Source organism: Leopardus geoffroyi, chromosome C1 (genome assembly GCF_018350155.1).
Source record: "Leopardus geoffroyi isolate Oge1 chromosome C1, O.geoffroyi_Oge1_pat1.0, whole genome shotgun sequence".
NCBI classification, from domain to species: domain Eukaryota; kingdom Metazoa; phylum Chordata; class Mammalia; order Carnivora; family Felidae; genus Leopardus; species Leopardus geoffroyi.
Genome location: NC_059328.1, coordinates 69,168,544 through 69,182,778, shown reverse-complemented (window position 1 = coordinate 69,182,778; position 14,235 = coordinate 69,168,544). Strand labels below are relative to the sequence as shown.

The 14,235-nt window shown below is 37.3% G+C and overlaps 1 long non-coding RNA gene across 1 annotated transcript in view; it reads right to left on the bottom strand.

Annotated features, from left to right (window-relative positions):
* Positions 1–1,991: 1,991 nt before the first annotated feature.
* Positions 1,992–14,235, bottom strand: part of LOC123600012 — a 42,885-nt gene continuing 30,641 nt past the window's right edge. The window contains exon 4 of the long non-coding RNA XR_006713421.1: positions 1,992–2,028. This is a non-coding gene — a long non-coding RNA (uncharacterized LOC123600012). The remainder of the gene's footprint in view (positions 2,029–14,235) is intronic.

Sequence of the window (14,235 nt, the reverse complement as noted above, 5' to 3'; positions counted from 1 at the left end):
GGTGGGGGGACGCACACTAATTAAAAGGCATTTTTTTTTTCTGGGGGTTTAATGGGATGAGGTCTGTGAATTTCAGTTTGTGTAGGACAATCACAACTGCAAGTTTTCTATCCTTTTGTTCCCACAGCATAATCCATTATTTCATCTGGAAATTCCAAGTTCGACATTCAGAATACAAGTATCAGTTGGTATCTGTGACCTGAAAATTAATTTACCGTTCAATGCATATTTAGAGGTTGGAGATTACAGATGATATACAGGAAACTGCAAGACCATGGAAAGTACAAAAAAAATCTACTTCCAGACTATGTGTCTGGTCTAAAATTTTTACTTAGAAAAACAGCAATTATGTTGACACACGATGACAATTATGCCTGGCACATTATAGGTGTGCAATATGTATTTGTCGTATAAATTTTCAAGAGAGAAAAAGCAGAGAAACCCTATCATTTTTTAGGAAGTATAAAAATAATGCTACTAATTAACATGCTTTACATGTTCTGAGCAATTTTAAGGGGTAGAATCTCATTAAGAGGACCTTATTTAACTATTGATATTTTATTCTTCATAAGCTCCATCAAATAAATATTTGCCTAGCTTTTTGGATAATATTGTCTATCTTTGTTTAACAAAATATAATTTCCAAAAATCAACAAGCACATTGAGTGTCTACTTCATATCTTGGTCCAGTGAGTTTTTGTGTTATTTCATGGCCATGTGACTAGTTCAGAAGATGAAGGAACTACAAATATATTTTTTCTTTCTTTTTTCTTTTTTCCCCCAAAACCCCGATGGAGTAGGGAAAAACTGTCTGATTATTTTTCAGTCTGATATCAAAGGTACATAAGATCATACTTAGAAGTTGTCAAATTGAATCAACTTTCCCAGTTTACCTTAAAGTGGCTGTTTATACAAATTGAATAAATATGTCCACATAGAGATAGAAAGGGGAAAAAAGTCAATAGATTGGAAAATTCCTACATATATGTATCTTGAAACAAGTTGCAAAAGCTATCGAAAGGTTAATATTTGTGAGATATAGTTTCAATCACAAATTTTAGAACTACTGAGATTGACAAAACAGTCTTAGGGCAATGTGAGTTATTACTATTTACTTTCTAAATTTATTTGGTACTGTCTTGACAGGACAGAAAAGATGAGTTGTTTGAACTTGAGTATAAAAGTCTGTTTTCTATCAATTAAGTCTGCTCCTTTCCATCGCCGCCCCCCTGCCCCCCGATCTCCTTAAAATGTTTCTCAGTATGGTACTTGTTCTGGTGTGTTTGATTTTATTTTGAAATGAATTTTTTTGTAGTTTGTTTTGTTTTGTTTTCCTGCTTGAGGTATTCATTTTGAATCTCTGTGTCAGGAAATAGAAGTGTTATCTGTAAATGAGAAGCGTATGCAAGAAACTCAGCCAATGTTGAATTTCAATGAGCTTAGTGGTTCTAATGTCATGAAACTCTGTCAAATGTTAACAGAAATTACAGATAGAATTCTTAAGGAAGCTTTCAAATCACAGCCTTTTCTGTCAGATTTGATAATAACCTAACATCTATGATATCTATCAAGATACTGAAGTGTGATACTGAGCCCCTGCGGAAGAATCATGACATTGTTAGGCCAGTATAATAACAATATTCATTTCAAATTTCAATCATTTCTAAATTTTCTGTGTTTTTTTAATCTACTGCATGGTAAATATGAAAAATAATGAGAAATTAAAATATTATTGCATTTGATATTTGGAAATACTTCTCATTAAAGTGACTTTAATGGTTCTCTCTTTTCACATGTTAAGAAAGAAAAACATATGAAATTGTATAGGCTTTTCTTTATTCAAATGTTCTAAATGGAAGCACAATAAATGTTATTTAATAACTCAACCACAGTGTTAAAATACACATTTTTAAAAAGTCTTTTCCACTTTGTGTGTCAACACCATTAGATTTCCTTAAAGACAAGTTTGTCGTATAGATAATGTTGCTTACCTTAAGTTAGTCTGGTTTTTTTAAATGATGCAAAAATCTGTGGAAATCAATAACCAAGTGGTAGTGAATGCCTTGGAATTCTTGTCACGGTTTGCAGAGTTCAAAAGTCTGTCACTTTTACTTAACTAAAACCAACCTCATACTTCTTCCGCTTCAACTAATTAACCTCCTATATTCTTGAATATTCAAGCTGGAGAAGTAGAGCCATGAACAGAAATTAGGAAGCAATGACGATTCAAAGAAAACTGAGACCAAGGACTATCTTTTTTCCTACCCTATTGGGCCCAATAGCAAATGATTTCGTGGCTGCTCATCTTGGTCCAAGTCATTACTTCCATCACTGTGAGGGAAGCTCTGGAATACAGAATAGCTACCTCCAAGAACAGGTGATGGAATTGAAGAGCCAACTTATAATGAACTGCTCCATAAACAGCTGCAGCAACAGCACTACACCACCCCATACTTATATGCAGGGATAGGGTTTTACAGCAATATATTCAGGTGAATTCAAAAGAAGATATGCTGTAAGCTCTGAAACAAGGAGGTCTCAGCTAAGTTCTGTTTACTGCTATCCTCTGTAATCACTGCTCCTAGAACAGTGCCTGAGACAGTAAATAGATGTTCAAAGAAAAAAAAAATGCAGCAAGGCTCAAGAATTACTGTTACCAGCTGTTTGGGTCCCTTCCTTCCTCATAGGAAGAATTCCAATGAATTCCAATTCTCCAGGTCAATTTCCTGAAGCCAAGCATACAACCACAGTCAATATTCTCAGGTAGATATACTGCGTGCATGTGACTATTATGAATGGGACACAGCAGTGATATATGAATTAGCAAGAATATGAATTAGCATCTCCTGATAATGCTTTAAGATACAGCTGTTAAAGTTATGCAACTTGAAATCAAAAACACAGAACGATGCCATATTTAGAATTAAGTCAAATTTTCCCTGATTTAAAGGTATTATTGGAGTTATTTACATTTTTCAAAACTCCATTACTAGTTAATAGGGATTTAGGTTTTAATCTTAACACTACTTGGAAGACTTGGGAAAATATTGCAACCAAAATAATGATTAGTTTCTACAAGACTTTAAGCCGAAAATCAAATCACAGATTGAAATTGAAATCAAAGAGAATAAAATATTTACGTACAATGGGAATAAATCTTTGCAATGCGATTTATTTGGTAAATCACAATACAAACATAATTTACTATTTATTTAGAGAATTGAGTCAAATTCACAACTAGTGTATTATTTGAATTATATTTTTATATACATCAATAAGAAGGAAGGGCTGTCTTCTACTCATACTTTAAATGACAATGCTTCCTACCCTTTATTTGTATGAGGTGTTTTTTGCTATCTTCACAGTTTACATTAATTAGGTAATTTCTCTCACAGCTCTAACTCTTGCCCATATTCCTGAATAACTTCAAACTGTTCTCATCCAAGAACTCTTTTGAGACATTCAGGCTTATATATCTACCTAGACATCTCCATCTGGATGTTCTACAGGCTTTAAAGTCTTCATGTCAAAACTGATCATGTCATCTCCTGCCCAACCCCTAAATCCCAGTACTTTTACTGTATTTATCTCATTATCTACTTAGTTACTCCAAATACTGCAAAGCCAACACCAACCACTTTCCTTTCCTCACTCTCTATACACAATTTAACCATCACTTCCTATCAATTCTACTCCCTAAAGGTCTCCTTAATTTATCCACTGCTGACTCAGGCCATCATTGTCCCTGGCCTGGAAGGCTTCCCTGCTCTGTTAACCTGTCTCTCTGCATCTGAGCTTGTCTCTGCCACTGACCCCGCCTTCGTTGCTCTCTCATCCTGCAGCAAGAACGATCCTTAAAAAGGGCAAATCTGATCACAGTAGCCCATTTGACAAAATCCTCAGTGGTTCCCCAGTGCCCTAAAATTTATTAACTTAGACACACAGTCTGACATTCAAGCATTATATGATCTTTCTCATTCCTTTACTTCATTGACTAGACTTGAGTCCTTTACTCTCTGTTATGAACTGTGTCACCCCTAGTTCCACCAAAATTCATATGCTGAAGCCCTAACTCCCAATGTAACTTAAGCAAGATAATCAAGCTAAAATAACATCATAAGGGTAGGGCTCTAATCCAGTAGGACTGGTGTCCTTATAAGAGGAAGAGACACTAGGAAGTCCATGCAGACAGAGGTTAGGTTATGTGAGGACACATTTGCAAGCCAGAGAGAGAGGCCTCACAGAAACCAATCCTGGTGATGCCTTGAACTTGGACTTCCAGTCTCCATAACTACAAAAAAAAAAACAAATTTTTGCCATTTAAGCCACTTAGTTTGTGGTATTCTTTTATGGTCACCCTAGCAAACTAATACACCCTTCCTCTATTCTGACCCTAGAAATACCCCACTTCCCCTTTTCTGAATCCCCTATGGCCTCCCGTCCCCCCTCCACTGGACAGGCTAATTCCTACTGGTCTTTGACCCCTCCTCTAAGGCAACACTGAATTTTTTTTTAATTTTTTAATGTTTATTTATTTTTGAAGGAGAGAGAGACAGAATGTGAGTGGGGGAGGGGCAGAGAGAGAGAGAGACAGAGAGAGAGACAGAATCTGAAGCAGGCTCCAGGCTCTGAGCTGTCAGCACAGAGCCCGACGCGGGGCTGGAACTCACAAACCACGAGATCATGACCTGAGCCAAAGTCGGATGTTCAACCGACTGAGCCACCCAGGCGACTCTAGGCAACACTGAATTAGTTGTTCTTTGTAGATTACAGACACTGTAGCTCCATATTGTTGTATTTCAATGGTCTAAATTTAAAATTCTAACTGCAAGTTATTTGCAAGCAGGGAATGTATTTGATACATTCTTTTATCCTCAGGGCCTAGAACAGGCAACTCCTCATATCTGTACAGCATCCCAGCACACAGTGGATGCCCAATAACTGAAAAGTAAGAGGAAGACAAGGATATCAAAACTTTCATCAAAACGAAAGACAGCGTCAACGGACTGTTGTTGTTAAAGAGCTACAAGTACCTGCAAAAGTTCAGTAAATGAGCAAGTGAAGGAAAAATCAAGCACTTCAGTTTGGCGTCCAGACATACAGGTAGCACAGAATGCATAAGTAACAGCAAAGCACAGATCAGACAGCAAATTTGGAATCGATTTAGACATAAGTAATTGTTCTACATCAAACAGCGTTGTGCATTTGTACAAGAGTGCAAATTTTATCTCCTTGGTTTCTTTTTCCTCTATATACACCTTTAGGAAAAATGGTTATAAAATAAACCTGTTAAGATTTCATGAGATATTTCATGTTTGGTCCTTCTAATGGTTCTATTAAGTCTCTTCAAAGGGGCACTTTTGTACCAGAGCAAACTTGAAAGAACAGAACATTTATCCCAAAAGCAATTTCCTTCCCCAGTTATTTTCTGTATTCCCTTGGCAGTGTTTTTCGACAGTTTTACTTGAATAAGAGCTTATTCGGTCCCAAACTAGTTTCTCCTGCTGCTTGAACCTATATTCAAGTCTCAGACCTTTGTGTGTCATCCCCGATCTGCTACCATGGAAATGATTACAATCATACGAGTACATATTTTATTGCAAGATGAGCTCAGATATTTATAAAGACAAAAATTAAAGCAAACTCTGACAATTTTTTTCATTCATTGTGCGTCTTCCTTTTAATCCATTCAGAGAAACTGAACAGTTTTCCAAATGGAACTTTTTATATTTAGAGGAAGATGTTAAAAACAAAGTTTCAATGGTGATGATAAGTATGATACTGATGATAATGTTTCCTTTTAATTATATACTGTAGGAAAGTTGGCAACAGGATGGTTTACAACACCCCTAGGAAGAAAGATGGATTAATTTCAATATCCCTATTTTGTGGATAAGAAAACAGATTCACAGAAGTTGATTTACTTAAAATTTTTAAGTTTTCCAATCAGAAGAGGCATTATAGAAATGTCGGGTGCCAGTACCTTTAATCTGATATAAGTAACTTTCCCACGATGAAACATCTAGTAAGTGGTGAGCCTCTCCCCTGACTGCTGTGTGCAAGAGAGCTGTGTAGGCAGCTGGGCTCTTCCGGTACATAAGCTCCACACCAGGAATAAAGCCAGTCTTAGGAAAGGTATGTTTATTATATCTTGGCCACTATTTATAAGATCTGAAGCAGCCAAGTGGCCCCAAGTAGCCATGAGTGTCCGTAAAAGAAATCTTCCTGGAAAGTATAGACAGCAATTAACAAAAAGAATCTGTAGACGATTAAAGCCTTTGAGGGTCTTTTGACGCAGATCTTGTGTCCCAATAACTGGTTTTCAGCACAGTGTTTCCTGAGTCTTTTGGAATGCCCCTCTGGGAGGAGAGCACATGAACTGCAGGTGGGTTCTTCAATTTCTTCCAGCTTTACATTTTCACCCTAACTCCCTCATTACCACTCCTACTGGAGGTTTCAAAAAAGTTTGTAGGAAAGGAAAATGAGCTCCTCATTAGAAAATGGTCATGGGTTCATGGTTTCTGAAAGCTTTCTGAATGCAATCAAGTTCAGCAAGCCTCCAAGGAATACAGTAGTTCCCCCTTATCCATGGTTTCACTTTCTTTGGTTTTAGTCACTTGTGGTCAGTTGCAGCCAGGAAGCAGATCATCCTTCTGACATATGGCCAGAAGGTCAATAGTAACACAATGCCTACCTCATTCACCTCACTTCACATCATCACAGAGGCATCTCACGTTATCACAAGAAGAAGAGTGAAAAGTTCAATATCTTGGGGGGAAGGGGCGGGGGGAGAGGGAGACCATCTTCATTTAACTTTTTTATAGTATTATTGTGATCATTCTCTTTTATTAGTACTTGTTGCTAATCTTTTACTGTGCCTGATTTATAAATTAAACTTTGTCAGAGGTATGTATATGTAAGAAAAAAACAGTATATATACTGTTTAGTATTATCTGCAGTTTCAGGCATCTATAGGAGGTCTTGGAACAGATATATGGGGACTATTGTACTTTTATGTATTCACAGAAGTATTTTAAACTATACCACTAATAGCCTGGCAGAAATAGTGTGATTTTAAAAAAAAAATATGCATATATTTTCCATACAAGGAGCTATGTAACAACTTGCTTCTGTTTAAAACCAAACTCCAAATCTGTTGTCTCACTCAAACCCAGACCATAACTTTATTTTTTTATTTTTTAATGTTTATTTATTTTTGAGAGAGACAGACAGAGTGCAAGTGGGGGAAGGACAGAGAGAGAGGGAGACAGAATCCGAAGCAGGCTCCAGGCTCTGAGCTGTCCCAAACCCACGAACTGTGAGATGGTGACCTGAGCCAAAGTTGGATGCTTAACCGACTGAGCCACCCAGGCGCCCCTGCCCATAACTTTAGAATTTATTTCTAATGTTAAGAGCCTACCTTCCAGTCAGGCAGAGCTTTCCATGAAGGGCAGCAAAAGCAAGAAGTGCAATCCCTTCCTGGTATACCTTTAGGTTTTTAGGCTACTCTAGGACGTTTCCAGATCATTTCTCTTTCTAACCAATCACATATGCCAAAGTAGCTTGGATCTCATCAGGTAGGGAATAATTACCATTTGGTTCTAGACATACACTTTGCATATCACTCAGCAGACTCCACCTGCCCCCTAGTTGTGAATTCTGGGAAGGAAATGGAGGCATTTCCCATGCTTCCAGCTCCACAGTAACACTACCTTTATGAAAAGACAACACAGGTACTATTGAATGCAAGATTCTAGATCCTCTACCGTGGTTCCCCAAAGTCAGCCTCAGCCTTTGAATATGCTTCCCCAAATCACCTTTCCTACTACATCCCCTCCTCCCTTCTTTTTTCAGCCCCTTGAAATAGTGTTGCTAGTGTTTGCTTTCCGAATGGTGTTTTAAGGTTGCAGTCCCAAGACGCTCAAGCTAAAATTCCTGGGGCAGAGAACATTTATAGTTCAGCATATGTTTTCATAGTCAGTGGGAAAAATGTCTTCCTCTACTCCTAACGGACTTTCTTTAGTAATATGCTTCATGGCACCCCTGGATGTGTGGGGAGACTGACGTTGCCAGAATATTTCTTTTTTACGGCTTTTGTTGCTTTGACAGCTTTGATTTTATGGCAACTTTAATCATGTGTGTCCTATTCCTTCACCTCTGGCATTTTGCAAATATTCCATTTTTCTATCGCTGCTACCATTACTGCCTTCAACAAATTGTGATTCATCAAACTGTTTCCCCTATGTCCTTCTACTACATCCACAGAGGAAACCCCCAAAGGGAATTGCATCAAGCAAACAAGGTGATGCTAAATGCTCATGAATGAGAAGATCTATTAATTAAAAAGGGGAGGCGAGAGGGAAGAGGAAGAAAGAAAAATTACACATCTAAGTTAACGCAGCCCCAAGACACCATCGGCAGTAACTTACACACTGACACTTTAAACAGGCTTTATGAGTCTGTTTACTCTATTCACGACTATTCATGAAAAAAAAAAAAAAAACGTGCTATCAAGTATAACAACACAATGTACATGTGTTATCTTAAAGACACAGTGAGTCAATAAATCATACCTGAGCTTTAACAATATTATATTTCCCTTTCTTGTATATTCATAGAATAATGGAAGTGGAAATGAAAAAGAGCTAGAAATGGAAAGACCAAATAGGTTATCCATTCAATCTTGCTCCGACAGAGGATCAGTCTAGAGCAATAATACATCTTAGGTTTTGTCATCTGGAAATGAGTGCCTTCTCTGTGTCTTAGCTTTCAACTGCTTTTCCTAGCAGCTTATTTCTGAGAAAGCAGAGTTCTTAGACTCTAGTTGTTTTCCCCTAAAGCCTGAACTTAACTTTGACTTTCCTAATTTCCTCTCCCTCTCTCATTCGAATTCCCCGCGATCTGTATAAAAATTTTCTCTGTTGTGTGTATTTATACTCTTCTAATATGCCTTGGATTATTCCCTGGTTCTTATTACTTATCCAAGATAAATCTAGTGGCTGGTTATATATAGCAAGTATATATCACCCTTCATGCCTACTGATCTATGTGTACTGTTTTCCCAAAAGGGTGGGAGGTGAGATTAGGACAATGTCCAGAAGATCTTTGTGAAAGGCAATGCCTCTTCTCAGCCACCCTGACTCCAGCACTTACAAAACTAGGGAGAGATTTGGCCATGAGCCCCTGCAGCTAACTCTCTTCTCCCCAGAAGCCATTTCTGCCTGTTGCACATCTAGGTTCCTGATGAATTTGTCCCACTTTGCATTTAAAACTTACTTAGTGGTAAGCCCTGTTCCTGCTCTAAGGCAGTGTGGTCCATGTTTAAGAGTCTCCTTTTCTGCAAATATTGGCATCATCTTCAAATTCCATTAAAATGCTATCTGCTCCCCTTTATAGATCATTAAAGATTTTCTCACTGAGAGTTAAGTTAATGCTACAGTTTACTAACTACCTCTTCAAATTGATCAATTCATGACATTTTAAAGCATTGTGATGTTTTGTTTGCAAAGCTAAGCCAGTTTTCAAGTTGTTGGCTTTGAGGCCACTCATAAAAAGGAAAAAAAAGAAGATATCATGCTACAAAATACTTTACAGAAGTCATTATTATTATCAAAAGTATATAAATTTCTAGTAAATGTTTTAGAGTGTGTCAATGATGCAAAAAATATAGATTAAATGCCAATAGTTTATTCACTTTTTACCTCCAGATCTGGCACAAGGTAGTTATTCAATAAATACACACAAAATTCAATGTGTATTTTTAGATAAGTCCATTATTTGTTCAGAGCCAAATAATTCCAAGTGTGTTCATTTTGCCATACAAAAACTTAGTCATAACTTCACAAACATGAAATCGGGGTTTGAAGATGCCTGTGTAGATGTCCAGAAATTGTGCTGTTCAATTTACATGTATTAAGTCTAAACCTTGCAAGAGCCCTACAAGTCAAAGCAGCAAACCAAGGTACAGGAAGGTAACTTGCCTAAGATCACTAGAAAGATTAGGAGACACAGACAGAATTTGAATGCAGTTGTGTCTCCCTAAATCAGGCAGAGTGTACAGAATGTCAATTGAAAGAAAAGATCGGAGCTAGGCGTCAAATGAGGGAGCTCTGTCCGTGGACCACAGTGGTGCAGAAGCATGAGGCAGCCTGGTACATATTGGGAACATGATAAATTAAAGATAGGTATGAATGGGAGCTGCAGTGATTACAGTGGGAGAAATAAATAAACAGAAGCTTGGGTAGAAAGACCTTGCTCTTTGCTGCTAAAAAGAGTTTAGAGTTATCTTATTGGGAAATAGAGCCATTAAACACTTTAAGCAAAGACTCCTGGCTGGTAGCATCAAGAACTGATTTGAAGAGAATAAGGAGAGATGAGAATAACAGTGATTATGCAATAGTCCAGGTAAAGAATGAGGAAGCCTTGCATTAAGACAGGGACTTTGATAGCAGAAATAATGAGTAATGTTAATTAATTCATTTGTGGAGGGGAAATGAGTGAAGAGAAACCAGCTTATTGCTGAGTATATGGTGACAGCCTCTACTGATACAAATGTAGAACCTAGAAACTCTTACAGAACAAAACATATATATATACGGGGGTGAGGATATTGAAGGGAAAGGAAAAGATGGACTGGACGAGTTTGTTTGGAGATTTTAAGGTCAATTTGGTACATGTTGAGTCTGATGGATAGTCCAGTAGAATACTGATGGTTGGAAGATCACAGGATTGACTGCAATTACGAATTATTTAAAACATTGTGTTCTCAATTGTGAGGATTTTCTAAAATATGTATGCCCATGCCTTTTCTTAGATATCATGATTCAGTATTTCTGAGGTAAAGCTTAGGCTATTAAAAACAAACCAATAATAATAACAACAGCAACAAAACATTGCCCAGCCCTAACAAAACACATCTGTAGGATTTCCACTGGATAGAGCCCCAAAGTCTCTAGGCTATCCCTGTTTCACTGTGTTTTTTTTAATGTTTATTTTTGAGAGAGAGAGAGAGAGAGAGAGAGAGAGAGAGAGAGAGAGAGAGAATGAGAGAGAGTGGGAGAGGAGCAGAGAGTGAGGGAGACAGAGGATCCAAAGTGGGTTCCGTGATGACAGCAGAGAACCCGGCATGAGGCAGATAGCCCGATGTGGGGCTCAAACTCACAAGCTATGAGATCACGACCTGAGCTGAAGTCAGATGCTTAACTGACTGAGCCACCCAGATGCCCTCACTGCTTTTATACTAGTAGAAGGAGTAGCACTAGTAGAACGTAGTAGTGTGTTACAAACTATGGGTCACAAACTATTGGTTGCTCATAAAATCAATTTAATAAGTTGCAACAAAGGTTTTAGTCAAATTTAACAAAAAAATGTCAGAACTAATTGCACATAGAATAAGTATGTTTAATAGTTTTTTTATCTGTTTTCTATATTTCTGTTTGTGTAGATGTATATGTAGTCTGTGTGTACATGCACCTGCACACATGTACTGGTTTATGATGTAAAATTATTTTTTTTCTTTCACAATCAAAAAGTTGTAAAGCCACTGTTATCCATGACAAAAGGAATTATAGCTAAATGTTACAATTAATTTTTTTTTTAATTTTTTTTTCAACGTTTATTTATTTTTTTGGGACAGAGAGAGAGCATGAACGGGGGAGGGGCAGAGAGAGAGGGAGACACTGAATCGGAAACAGGCTCCAGGCTCCGAGCCATCAGCCCAGAGCCCGACGCGGGGCTCGAACTCACGGACCGCGAGATCGTGACCTGGCTGAACTCGGACGCTTAACCGACTGCGCCACCCAGGCGCCCCTACAATTTATTTTTAATGTCAAGGTTGTCAAATCTTATGAAGAAAACTGAGCCAGGTATGAGGTGTGATTCTATTTCTAGTTTGGCTACCTATACAATGTTGGTTCCATGAAAATCAAGATTTCCAAATGGCTTTATTTGTAAACAAGAAATACCATAGCACTTGTAAACCACCTCACTAACATTAATTTAATAAGACCACTTATGTCAAGTACTTTGAAATCTGAGAGAAATAGACTAACAACTTTTGAATTTCATTTTATTGTTTACAATGAACCTTCACAGATGTAATCATTTTGGCTCACAAAGGAAGTCTATGAGATAGCTAGGAAAGGTTGCTTTATCCACATTTTACAAATGAGGAAATCAATCACAGAGACGTTAAATGTACCTAGGTAATCATAACATTAACACTTCTCAAATATTAATAGATATTTCTGAAAAAAATTGCTTCCATTTGTATTCAATAATCACATTAATCAACGCCTACAAAGCTAATGATCTCATGACATTTTTCCTCCATCACCCACAGAAGCCAATATTGTAGACACATAATCTAACCCTATTTTGCTATGAAAATATTTTTCCTTCATATTTTTGTTCAACTCTTACAAGATAGATTAATAGTTGCCTACCCATAATTTCCTCATTCTTATTTGCTAAGGAGACCCCAGTTTTATGCATGTACCTATACCTCAGAAAATATATTTTTGTTCTCAGCTCAAGAGCAAATCATGAGCAATTTAACTCTATCAAGTTTATACAATTCTCCTTAACAATGATTGGCTTACAAATGGATATGACCCATTCTGGACAATGGGCTGTGAAGAGAGGTCTCCTACATCAAAGGGGAAGGACTTAGAGTAAGAAACACAGAGAAGAGACTGTCATTTTATTCCTCTGGATGGTCACATTATCTGAATGCCTCCTGGAACTGTAGCATCCATACTGGGACCACAGGAGCAGCTGGCCTGACAACCAAGGCGATTCCCTGAAATTGTGGGAGTGGGAAGATGCAGAGAACCTTAATCTCTGCTGGCATTGTGGGACTGCTTAACTACCTGACTTTGGAGTCATCTTGCATGCCAGTGACTTACATGTGAAGTGATAAACTTTCTCTAGAGTTAAGCATTTTGAGATATGTTTTTGGTACTTGCAGCCAAACACATCCTAATCACTAAAAGTCCCCATCCATTTGGCAAACTTTTGAGATTAAATACTTTAAGTTTCCACCTAACTGATTTTTGTTTACCACTTTAACAGTAAGTTAGGAATATTCTAATTTTGCCTATGTTTTTTTTAATCCAGTTAATATAAAATACTATCCTATACCTATTATGTTTATTTATTGAGGGACTATTTTCCAAGATTTTTTATATATTCAGGGAATCCAATGTTTTTATAAATCATTCAGAGACACACTGGATAAATAATGACATCCAATGTATAAAACGCATTCATATGCTAATAATATCTCCGGTGTGTAATTTTGAAAATATTTAGTTGACTCATTTCATACTACTTTGACTTACTACCTTTTGAGTAACATGGTACATGTGTGAGAAACATGATATATGTGTAACCGAGCCAATGGACATAAAAGAGACATGAATGGCCGCAGGGTGCATCCAACACTTTTTAAAATTTTATTCAAAACTGTTTATGTGCGTTTACACATATTTCTCTAGGTAGACTGTCCATAGCATTTATCAGTCTCAAAGGATTAAGAGCCACTATGTATGAGAAAATTAATCTTTTCCTTTACTATTTTTGAATCAGATTGACACAAGCCAACAACCATTCATTCAAATAGAGAAGGAGAAGGATTTGATCTCTGATTTGCCACTTCATATGAGCATAGCTCATATACATAGATTATATAGGGGGCTATACCACTGGGTAGAGTCTGAAAAATACTACTAAAAGCATTCGATGCTTTTTAAGAAAGGAAGACATAAGTTAGGCAATTGGATTTTTGGTTCTGCATCATTTCGTCCACAGCAATATAAAGTGGTTTAATTTTCTTTCCAATAAAATTTCTTTCTCAATAAAATAAGCATATGAAAAATGTAGAAAAAAATCCTTGGAATGGTACAGTACACATACAGTTATACTGCTAAACTTTGCAAGAATAAACCTAACACATTTATCATGGTGTCTACCATTCAAGGTTTATCTCTGAAAACTCCATCACACTCCCTACTCCATCCATACTTGGGCACTAGCTATAAAGAAAGTGCTCTTCCCCCTAGAATTAAAACTTCCATTTCTCTGTGCACCTGAACATACCATTCCCTCTTCTACAATGTCCTCTCCTCTCTTCTTTGCCTGTTGCCTGGCATATGTCCCATTATTCAGTACTTGTTTCAGAACCACCCCCGCTGAGAAGAATCTCCTAGGGAATATATGGCACTCCCTGCTCTTTGC